We start from the raw sequence: 11,970 nt of genomic DNA on the forward strand, positions 1-11,970 counted from the left end.
CAGCTATAAAAAGGAATGAAGTATTGTTCCATGCTACAACATGGATGAACCTTGAAAACATCATACTAAGTGAAGAAAGTCAACCACAAAAGACCACATATGTGATTTACGTGAAATGTCCAGAATAGGCAAATTTATAAAGACAAATTAGATTAGTGGTTGCTTAAAGCCGAGGGAGTCATGAATGGGGGCAATAACTAAAGAGTATGGGGCTTCTTTTTAAGGTGATGAAAATGTTCTAAAATTGAATGTGATACTGGTTGCACTTATCTGTGAATACAGTAATTTAATATATTATTGAATTTTACACTTTAAGTAGATGAGTTTTATAGTATGTAAATTATATCACAATAAAACTACTTAAAAGAAAATAGAGCTGGGCCCTTCCCCATGGAAGCTCCATTTTAAAGGAGGATGTTTGCGTGAAACAGATCGCCCACAGATGTGGTTTCCAGGTGACATGAAGGCTATGGAAAAGCAGAGGGCCAGGAGACAGGCAAGGGGGGCTACATTTGGAGGGAGCTGGGGAACAGATGGCAGCGAGGCTGCTCTGGGGAAGTGACTCCTTTAATCCCTTTTTTATTTTACAGCTTTAATGAGTTATTTTTAAAAATTTCTGGCCATAAGTTTATTCAATGCAAAATAATCCCTCTAGCTTGACTAAGTGGTTGACCACATCCACAACCAAATCCACCTCTGAACTGGAATTCGGTTGCTGACCCGGCCCCATCCTGGGCTCTCTTGTTGGCACCAGGAGGCATAGCACTCTCTGTCTGTAGGTGACTCTGCCTGCTTCTCCTTCTGTGAGTCTTGCAGGTTGCTCACCCCCTAGATCTTTGCACATTGGCCTGCCAGTCTCAGGCCGGCTGCAGCACAAAGTGGCAAGCACGATCTCAGGGGGCAGGTGGAGGTAATCACAGAGACATTGGATGCCCTCATGGGTAAGGAACCGGTAGAAGTGTCTCTAGGCAAACTATTCCTTCACTTAACCCTTGTGATTTGAGAGAGTACATGACCTTCATGACGTGAAGATTAGGCACATTCTTGTCTGCCGGCTCCAGGTGTTTGGGGTGTGCACATCCTTCTTGGCCACCATTACTCCCTCCTTGAAAAGGAGTTCATAAATGGCAATCTGGTTCTTCTGGGATATTGACATCGAATCCAGGGCCGGAGCTGGAAAGCAATGACTTATTTTTTATATGTCAAAATTCACCCATTTCAAATGTACAATTCAGTATTTGGTAAATTCACTCTGTGATGTAAACCATCAACCATAATACAGTTTTAGAACATCTTTATCACTCCCAAAAGACTCCTTAAGCCTAAATACAGTCAATCTCATTCCTGGCAACCACTAATCTACTTTGTTTCTATAGATTTGCCTTTCCTGGAAATTTCATAATGGATCCTAAGTTTAATTTCTTAGTGTCAGGGCAGCCTTGCTCTGAGAAACCACCCAGAGACCACTAGGGGAGCAGGCAACGGGTTTATTGAGGGAAAAAGGTGAAGGGGGTGGAGGGGAGGTAACTCCTGGACTGATTCAAGGGCCTGTAGGAGCAAGGGGAATGGGGAGCAAGTGAATGGGGACTCCTGGTCCTCCTTGTAGGCCCATAGGAGTCCCGCCCACACTTCTGCAGGCGTGCTTTTTAAATTTGCCAACCACACATTTCAGTGATGGTGAATTTGCTTATTAATATATTCAGTAGGTCATTTGCATCTCATAGCTTCCCCCCTCTCCCCACCAGGTTAGTTAATATATCCTGCTGGTCAGGGCTAGGTCCATTAACATATCCTGTCGGAACCCCATCCAGGGCCAGTTTGATTAGCAAAGTCCTGGTGTGCATTCTAGCTGCTTCCATGTTCTGACACTCAGTATGTTTTGAAGGCCCATGTTGTAGCATGTACCAATAGTCCATGTCTTTTTATTTCTGAATAGCACTTCCGTTGTTTGGATAGACCACACATTGTTCATCTCTTCACCAGCTGAGGGACAATTAGGTTGCTTTCAATTTTTGGCTATTATGAATAAAGCTGCTGGGAACATTTCACACACAAGTCTTTGTGAAGATGTATGTTTTCATTTCTCTTGGGTGGATGCCTGGGAGTAGAAGTGCTGAGTCATATGGTAAATTTAACTTTTTGAAAGACTTTGTTCTCCAAAGTCTCACCATTTTACCTTCTGTGGGGAATTGACATTTAAGCCGAGACCTAACAGATGAGGAGGAGCCAGCCTTGCAGTGAGTGAGGGAGAGTGTTCCCAGCAGGGCAGGAATAAGGGCACATGCCAAGGCCCCAAGGCCCAGGAAGGTAAGAGCTTACCTGGACAGAGGAGCTGGTTCCTTTGGGGAAAAAAGGGTAAAATTCTTTATATTTAGCTGCAAAAATACAAAAATGCAAGAACACAGAAATGAGTCAGAGAGGATGAGCTCCCAAGGGTAGGGCGGTGTGAACACAGGGTGTGTGCAGTGAACACGAGACAATGGGAATGTGTGTGATGGCTGGGAGCTCAACTGGGGCTGTCGGCAGGACCTGAGCTGCTTGCAGCATGGAGGCTGGATTCCAAGGAGCATCCAGGAGTGAGCATTTTGGGAGATGCAGGCAGGAGTTGCAAAGCTTCTAATGCCCCGGCCTTCAAAGTCACGTGGCATCACAGTTGCCATGTGGTCTGAACCAGCGCAGGTTCAAAAAGAGAGGACAACACAGGCGTGACTGCCAGGAAGCAGGGTGCATCGGAGGCCACCCTGCCACAGAGGAGTCCAGAGCTGTGTTCAGAGACACAGATTTGGGCATTGGCCGCATATGTGCTAATTGAAAGCCCAGGAATGGGTGAGTTCTGTGTGCACTTGAGTGATGGGTAGGATGCGTTAGGGTGTTTGGTGTATGGTGTGTGTTATTGGGGGAGGGAGCTGTTTATGTGGTGTGTGCTGTGTGAGAATGTCCACATGTGGTTAGGAGCTGGAGACTGGCAGAGCATAAGTGGGATTCAAGGGGTGGGTATGTCTTTAAATTTTTCTTCATGTTACAGAATGGGGGTGTCCAAAAACCCCCAGAGCCTGCAGGCTGGGGGATGGGGAGAAGGAAGCAGCTTACAGGATGCCTTCACATGCCTGAGGCTAGTGGCTAGTGTCTTTGTTATGCAAATGGCTTTGACGCATCCAAGCCCGGGAAGATGAGAGGGGCCTTGGACTGTGGGATGGTATGGAAAGAGCACACAGAGCCTGCGTGAGGTTCTGTGAATGGTCAGAACTGGGTACCATGCTCACTGCCTCACGGGATACAGTCAGGGATTTAAAAATAAGCCACAGGCATTTTAAGGTGTGCTGTCCATGCAGATTAGAAATGAGGAACACCATGCGGCTTGGGAAAGGAAGGAACACCTTGCAGCCTTGTGGCTTAGAGAAGGGGGAATACCTTTGTGGTTTTGGAAAGGAAAGGCTGGAAATTCACACGGCTCTGGATTAAAAGCTGGAGGACACCACAACACAGAAAGATCTCCCCAATCAGAATTGAATGATTGGCAGCTACCGGTAAAGCTGAACTGTGTCTAGGAAGTAGGGAAACAGTTTCTCTAACTTTTCTAAAACTAGCCTGGTTTGGTAGGGGGAGGCAGAAATATGTGTTTGTGGGTGTTTTAAGGAACATAAGACTCAATGGCAGAAATCCACAAATAATCTAAATCTATATAACTATTAAATAAACAATTCTTTTTCTTTTCACTAAACTCTGGATTGAGAGTTATAATTCTGGCGACGGGCAATCGCGCCCCTAACTAAACAGCCTGTGGGTTCTGTTTCATTTGGAGCAGCCCAGGGGTTCTGTTACATTCAGGGGTTCAATTCCCTTTTCTGCTACTTCCCACCTTTCTCCTTCAGGGCCTCTGCCACCACCAGGCAGGGAAGAAGTTACCAGAGACCACCTCTGGGGTAGGAGCCAGGCCTGGGGCTCCTGGGACAGCATGACTGGTCTCACCCAGCCCACAGTCCCCTCCCACTGCCCACTCCCAAGAGCAGCAGGTCCAGGTGGGGGTCCCGCAGAGAGAAGAGCAGGGCTTACTGAGGCCCCTGCCTCACCAGCAGCTTCCAGAGAACACAGTTCTTGTCACACCTCTGCCCCATGCTAGGAGGCCTCAGGGGAGGGAGTGGAGACCATGGGGTCCTATATGCAAAGATCAATGGGGCAAAAGTCAGAAGTCCTGGGTTCCACTCCTATCACATGACTGTAGGTAGGTCCCTTGCATTCTCTGAGCCAAATAGAAGAGCCAGATTAGACCCCATACAAGCTCATGCAGAGTCCCAGTCTCTTCACCTCCCCTGCACTGTCTCTCTCATTCGTGTTCTACTTTTACAGGTGAAACCTGGAAGAGCCCACAGAGGCAGGACAGCGCCTAAGCTCCAGAGGTGGTCTCAGGCAGACCCCTACCTGGGATCCCGTGGCATCTCTACCTGAGCCAGAGGCCCTGATCCGTCAGGTCAGGCAAGGCCCTGTGGTTGTAGGGAAGGGAGAAGAGGGGAAGTTAATCTTCCCTAGAATATTAATGGCCCCGTCAGGGGTGCTGGGTACGAGCTGAGCAGCCATCTACCTTTATTTAGGGAGGCAGGCAACAGCTAGAACACGGGGTGGAAGACAGGAAGGTGGAAGATCATTGGCAACTGGAAAGAACCAGGAGGGCGAGGCAGCAGGTACACAGTGGAGGGGGCACCCCACCGCCACCTGTGCCTTCCAGCGCCCTCCCACCCTCAGCCACTGCACCTACCCCGTCCCCTCCCCTCTTCCCTCCTTCCCCCAGGAAGCCCTCTGGCAGCCGGGCTTGGCTTGGAACCCCGCATGCCCTCCATTTGAACTGGCCTATTGCCTAGACTTGCTGCCTCCACATAATTCTCTAACCGGTGGTTCTCAGCCCTGCTGCACATTAGAATCATCTGGAGAGTTCTAGCAATCCGGATGTCCTGCCCTCACCCGGAGATGCTGTTGTGAGTGGTCCAGAGAGCACCTTGTCAGGGATGTTATTATAATATGTTGTCAGTTTCCCAAGTGCTTCCCATATGCAGCCACGGTTGAGGCACCCTGCCTGACCCTGCCTGACCTAGGGGATCCCTCACATGTCCCCATTTCCCACTGCCTTTCCCAAGAGTACTAACACTTCCGTGTGCTCACTGTAGGCCAGGCACAGCGCCACCTCATTTACACACTCACTGAACCTCACAACAACCCAGTGCCCCAGCTGTTATGCCCCAGTTTATATATGGGGAGACTGAGGCACAGAGAGGTTAAAGTAACTGGCCCAAGATCACACAAATGCAGCAGTAGGGCTCCAGAGCTGGGCTCTTAACCTCCCTGCCCGGTGCCTGCGAAAGGGACCTGGTGAAGGGAAAGGTTCAAGCTGCAGGTCCTTTGGGAAAAGACATACAACATGTGCACACAGTCAAGTCATCAGCAACTGAGTCTCTTTCTGAGAGCAGGTGAAACAAACTCAAGGCAGCTGGCAGGAGAGTGGTAGGGGTCACAAGCAGAAAGCAGAGAGCCAAAGCAAAGCAAGCCTTGATCAAAGGCCGGGTGGCTCACAAAGAGCTTGCCACCAGTTACGTGAAGCCCCCCGAGGCCTGTTCCAAGGCCCACATCACTGAGGAGGAAACGAGGCTGGAAGTCGTGAGGGGCCAGGCTAGCTAGCTTCCCAAGCCAGTGTGGGTAGAGGCTGGGCATCCATGTATGACAGTGTGCCCAGTGCTGGGGTGGGAGGGCTTCCTGCTCCACTGAACTGTGTGTGGACACGTGGGAGGTGTGTGTTGGCGTGTGCGTGCAGGTCTGCAGTTGTGGGGGCTGCATGTGTGACCTGAGCCCACCTGGTGCCTGGCCCACACACTGTCCAGGTCCCCGAGGGCATCTGCACTTGGGAAGCGGAGTGTGCTGAACACATGGACCATTGGTTCCTCTATGATTAAGCCAGGCTCAGGGAGGAGGCACCACTTAGCTGGGCCTCACTGCACTGAATTATTTAAGCCAACACCAGACAGGGTTACCAAGCCGAGATTAACCACTGTCTCTATGGAAGCAATACATATTTCCCTCTCTTTTGCCATTTTGGTTCATCAAGTTGAATCAATTTATTAAAGTTGCTCACAACCAATTTGTTCTGATTCCCCAACAGTGAAGAAGAGAAATGAGTCTTTGGGGCCCCAGGGTCAAATTTCACTCATTAAAACGAATCCAGCCAGAGGGGGCCCAGCAAGCCTGTCACATGCCACCTTCATCCTCCCACTGAGCTGCCCCAGCCCTCAAGCTGAAGGCTACCTTGCCTCACCCCAGGGCATGGGGACACACCCACACCCAGCTGCATCCCCAGTACTGGGGCCCCTGTCTCTGACTCCAAACACTTCAAACTGAAACCAAATCCTGGCTCCCCCTGCTGCCCAAGGGCACATCCCCCACACCTCAGTGACCTGTGCCGTCTAAGACAGAGCCCCGCAGGGTAACGCCTCACCCCTAACAAACTGCCACTGTGCCTTAGATGCCACCTCTGGAATCATGGATCATCAGTCATAACAACACCAGCTACCATTTCTTGAGACTTTCCCACAGACCAGGTGCAGTTATATGAACTCACCTAACGGTGTAATTACTAAGATTATCTCCATTTTATCAATGGGACACTGAGGCTGGAGGTTAAATGCCTCGCCCAAGGTCATGCAGGCAGTAAGTAGTTGTGGCACACACAGTGGGTGGACCATTCAAAAGCTATCGCCAAGCTCTTTTTCCCTTCCTTCCCCTATTCTACGGCCAGATAGCTGAAGTGCTCAGCTTCTCAGGAGTAGCCCTGTGCCATAATTTTGAACAATGAGCAAGAGGTGAAAGTCCTTGGAGCAGGCATTCCTTTCCAGGTAAAATGACAAAGCCTAGCTAGAGGTGAGCTCTTTGCCCTCCTCTTTCCCACTTCTTTCTGGTTGTCCTTTTCCCTTCCCCTTATTTAAGGAGAACACTGATGTAATGAGGAGGACAAAATCAACATGCTAAATATGATGGAGCAGGAAAATAGAAGGATCCCAGGTCCCCAGTGATACCTGTAAGCTACTGTAGCAGCCCAGGACTACATTCTCATGGACTACATTCTGGGATGAGCCAGATAAAGACCTCCTTTGTTGAAGCCTCTTACCGTCATTTCCTGTTACTCACTGCTGGTTGAATCTAGGAGTCTAGATTCCAGCACAAGCCTTGTGGCTCCAGAGCCCCTGATCTTAGCAACCTTGTCCCACCTGTCACTGAACTTGTGGAGGGCATGTTTGGAGACTGCATGCTACACCCTCTTTCTGGGTCCCTCCCATCCCTAGATGAAGGGCTGTTTGCCCCAAGTAACTTGGCAGCTGCCTGAACACAGCTCTATGGCTTTAGGGTGGACACCTGACTGAGATCTGAGCCAGATTCTTGCTCAAGAATGTGAACCAAGCCTGGGACTTGGTCTCATGTGGGACACATTGTGATGCGCTGCCCAGATCCCCGTTTAGGAATGAAGGGCATAGTCCCCCAGCTGCAGGAAGTATCCACATGAGACACCAGATGTCTCTCAGCTGTCACGCCTTCAGTGACTGCCTCTGTTGAAGAAAGCTGCCTAGTCAAGGTCACACTCTCTTTCCTGGGCAACTGACACCGAATAATTAATGGGGGGGGGGGGCAGTTAAAGGCCTTGTCTTCTCACTATTCCAGGTCCAGAGCTTCCCATGAAATCAGCTGAGGAGATTTTGGAGATAGTATCAGAACCCAACTTCTTCTGTCCACTCCTGCATCCTCCCCTTTCCTCCCACAGGTGTCAGTCCTGAGAACATTCCAGAAAGCACCCTCTGTGATAAACTCCATCTCACAGTCTGCCTCCCTGGGAGCCCAACCCGTGATGCAATAGCCGGAGGGACCCAAGCCACACAGGCCGAAGTGACAGACCATTGTCTGCCATGAACCAGGATGAGCAGCAGGAACCTGGCGCACAAGAAGGGACCAGCATGAGAGACAACGTGACCCCCAGAGAGAGCAGATGAAGCAGTTGCCTGTGCTGCTTCCTGACACTTCCCAGCTCCTGGCAAAGGCCTCAGGTTCTGTGGACACCCCTGATTCCTCATAACAACCCCCCACCATGTAGAGCTAGCTTGAGTAGATTTCTATTTCTTGTCATCAAACTATCCTTGAACTAGATCTACTGCTACTCTGCACTTTATGAATGAGAACACTAAAGCTCAGAGGGATAGGCCTTCCCTGAGGTCACAGAAGATGAGTGAAAGAGCCAGAGCCTCATCTTTTATTTATGCTACAAATAGCTATTGAGGACCTACCATGTACCATGAATGGTGTCTATTTGGGGAGTTATACCAGTAAGCAAGGCAAACATAATCCCTACTATCATTGAGCTCACAATCCAGTGAGAGAGAAGGACAAGTAAACAGACAATTACAATACAGGAAGAGAAATGCTGTAAAGTCACTTAAGAAGGGGACTTCTTACCAGGCTGGGAACCTCATAGAAGCTTCCTAGGGGAAGTGACATCTATGCCACAGCCTACAGGAGAACAGAGCCCTTCAGGAAGAGGGAAGAGAATGTGAAACGCTCAGAACTGAAAGGAAGTGGTGTGCAGAATCTACGTTCTGGTTTTGTCTGATTAGGATCATTTCCTTGTGGGAGGGCACCGTTTCCCTGGCAACCATATTCTTCTGGGAGGTGGCCAATCACTATGCCTGTGTCCTTCACCATAGAGTTTGGTCTATGGCCCTGTCTAGTCAATCGAAATCTCTCTCAAGAATCTGCACCTCTAGTGGAGACACCCCCAGATGGAAGGTGTAAGAGCTGAGGCACCCTGTGGCAAAGCCCTGGAGAGATCGTTGTGCTCCTCAGGTCCCCAGAGCTGTCAGGGTCCTGTCAACCCTGAGGCCATTGTCTAACTTTTCCTTCTATACTGTGACGGGCTGCAGTGTCTCTTCAATAAAGCCTCTGCTCTTGTTTCACTTTCACAGTCAATTTTGGTTCTTGCAACCAAATAATCCCAATTCAAAAATTAGTACCAGGAGTGGGCTTCATGCAAACTCCATAGAGATATATGAGCTACTTGGAATTGGTTTTCCTAACTCCATGGGGCCAAAACCAGTAGGACTCTGGTTCCTATTATTTAGCAGAACTGAGGATACCAATGGTACACAGTGGCAAACAGCTAATCACATTGTACCCTCCAGCCACCTGGGATCATGTGCCAACTGAAAGTGAAAGACTCAAGCAGCTGCCATGGGCCAATTTATAAGGAGTGAGGAATGCTGAAACTAGAGGCTGGATGATGGTTCCTAACACTGGATAATTTAAAGCAAGAAAGTGACAGGCTCAAATGAAAATGTTCGCCTCAAGACACAGAACAAAATTCAGGGCCATTCTATGCACATGCTGAAAGAATATTTTATTGCATGTAGCTATAGAATTGAAATTGCTGAAGACTGAACTCAGAGATTGAATTTGAACTTACTGAATTACAGGGTCAGTTGAATCTACATCCTCACCAGGTCCCTTCTGTGAAAGGGAGGGCATTGTCAGACAACATTAGTACCCTATCAGAATGGCGATATGTGGGAGGATTAGGAGGATTCAGAGGACTTGGAGCACACTGAGTCTCTAACTAACTTACTGCCCCACCCTTGAGTTCCCTCATGACACGCCCCCCCCCCCCCCCAGCATTTCTTCTGGATGATACAGTGCAGAATCAAGGGAAGAGGGGAGTTATACCCAGAAAGAATTGTGGGAATTCACTAGTTTATATTTCCAGGGTACAAGTAATATGTGGGTAATGAATTTTGAGGGTACCTTGATCAAGCTAGAAGGAACAGAAGTGTGGATTGGGCTATGTTTGTTGATATGAATGTCATCCCTAGAAATTTTGGATTCAGGGTGCTCTCTCGGGCAGTTGGCAGAAGTTCTGACATTTTGCAGAAGTCACTAATGAGAATCTGGACCAAATGATGATCCACACTAACTGGCTTAAAAGAACCAGAAAATCCCTAGCATAATTAGAGGAAGGAAAGTAAAACAACTAGAGATGGGAATGCTGAATAGATCTATCAATCCCAGGACACTCTGCCTCCCTACTCCCCATCAGTGAGAGAGGATCCTAATCTTATCTCTTTCAATCAGAAAAGTAGTACCATATTTCAGGGATTCAAGAGGCATAAAGAATAATGTAACAAACATTCACGAACCTCTTATCCACTTAAGATATGAAATGTGTGAGTCCAAATCCTCTGGGAAGCAGACATCAAGAAGAGATTAGAGAACATCCGTGAGGGAAAATGTGGGAGGGAGGAAGAGGGGCGGGAAGGGCCATCAGATCACTGCAAAGGCTGACTAATGGGAAGGACAGTGAAGGGAGGCAGGTTGGGAAGGAAGAATCCCAGACTGCATCAAGGCCGATGGAGCTGAAGTCGCTGATAAGAGGAGCCCCGCATCTCACAGAACGGACCTGCCTGGTTATCCCTGCCATCCCTGCCAGCCCAGCTATGCAGGGTGCAGCCTGGGGAAGTGTGGCCTGGACGCAAATCCAGTGGGGAACCCAGAGTGCAGCCGCAGGGGTCATGGTCAGTTACGTGCACTACAATAGCCAAAGCACATTCCCATGGCCATGCGTGAAACATGCTCAATAACAATCAAACTGCTTACTAAGCGGTACCTCCCACATCTTTACAATGGGCTCAGCCACTGTCTCCAGGACTTTCAGCGGAAAAGCTGCTGTTGGATGGGATTTTAAATCTTGGAGTGGGTGAGAAGAGCCCTGTGCAGGTGACGTCATGTGAAAATTGGGGGATGGCCATCCTCTAACAGGCAGAGGGCTGGTGGGGGTGGGGCTACAGGAATCATCCAAGGGCAGAGATCCCTGGACATGGGTAATTGATCAAGGGTCCCTGGGGATAAAATGAGCAAGCAACCTGCTGAGGCCTCACTAGAGCCGACAACCCAAGTCCTCACAAATGCAGGGGTGAGCAGTGCCTCTGAGCAGGACCTGCTGTGACAGCGAACAGGGGACATGGTAAGTCTTCTGTCCAGCTGCTGTCCTTTACCTGGAGTGCTGAGCACAGGTGAAATAGAGGAGACATTCAATGAGTCCTGGCTAACTCTTAACTCCTGGGGACAGGAATGCCACCATGATCTGTAAGTAGAAGAGGCACTTCAGGAACAGGGATAATGTAGGTCAGTGGGACCTCACCCCCTCCAGGAGTTACTTTTTAAGTTCCTGAGACAAGATCAAGGTCCTTGTGGGTGACATAATTCAAGACCTGTCACCTCAGTGAGGATCCCACAGGCCTATGGTCTGAAGTGTGCTGGAATACTCTCTTCAAAATGGAGGAGGAGTTGTTACAGCTTGAACCCTCTTACCGCTGAAAAGGAGGCACAATGCTCCGTGGCCTTTTTGGACTTTGAAAGCAGCCTCAAGGTCAACTCTTCTGACATCCAGCTTTGAGGGCCCCGCACAGTGCAGGCCCCTCTGGCCTCAGTGCCTGCTCAGTAGTGCTCAGAGCATCCAGGCCAGGTCACAATGCTTCGTGGGCTCACCTGCAGCAAACCCCGGTGGGAAAGTCCCAATAGAATCTCAGAGTTTATGAATAAGTAATTCTTCTCCTTTGAGTAAACAGTTTCTTGCTATGGGCTCTAGAAAGACTGAATATCTGACCCTGAGTAACCAGGCAGTCGGCAGCCTGAAATGTCCAACATGAATCAGATGCCATTCGTCCTCCTGGCCCTACGCCATGTGCACCCAGCAGCACTCCATCTTCAGTACCCTGCGCATGACCTGTGTTAGGGCTCAGCTTCCACCTACGAATGAGCCCTGATACTCTCTGCAGCCAGGAGTATCAGGAAGGAATACTTAGTTGCAAGAAACAGAAAACACTGCCTTAAACAGTAGAAAAGCTTACATAATTTTAAAATATGCAAAGTTAACTGCTCCAGGTGAAGCTGGATCCA

At 49.1% G+C, this 11,970-nt stretch overlaps 1 long non-coding RNA gene and 1 pseudogene across 1 annotated transcript; one reads left to right on the forward strand and one right to left on the reverse strand.

Moving 5' to 3' along the window:
- Positions 1-205: 205 nt before the first annotated feature.
- On the reverse strand, positions 206-1,156 carry LOC150006850 (small ribosomal subunit protein eS10 pseudogene; annotated as a pseudogene).
- A 1,570-nt stretch (positions 1,157-2,726) lies between these two features.
- LOC150006851 (uncharacterized) lies at positions 2,727-9,006 on the forward strand. Its single transcript, XR_016511765.1, has 3 exons — positions 2,727-2,826; positions 4,348-4,468; positions 7,796-9,006. It is a non-coding gene; the product is annotated as an uncharacterized LOC150006851 (long non-coding RNA).
- Positions 9,007-11,970: the final 2,964 nt, after the last annotated feature.

The sequence above is a fragment of the Furipterus horrens genome, unplaced genomic scaffold (assembly GCF_987537825.1).
Source record: "Furipterus horrens unplaced genomic scaffold, mFurHor1.1.pri manual_scaffold_6, whole genome shotgun sequence".
Taxonomy (NCBI): domain Eukaryota; kingdom Metazoa; phylum Chordata; class Mammalia; order Chiroptera; family Furipteridae; genus Furipterus; species Furipterus horrens.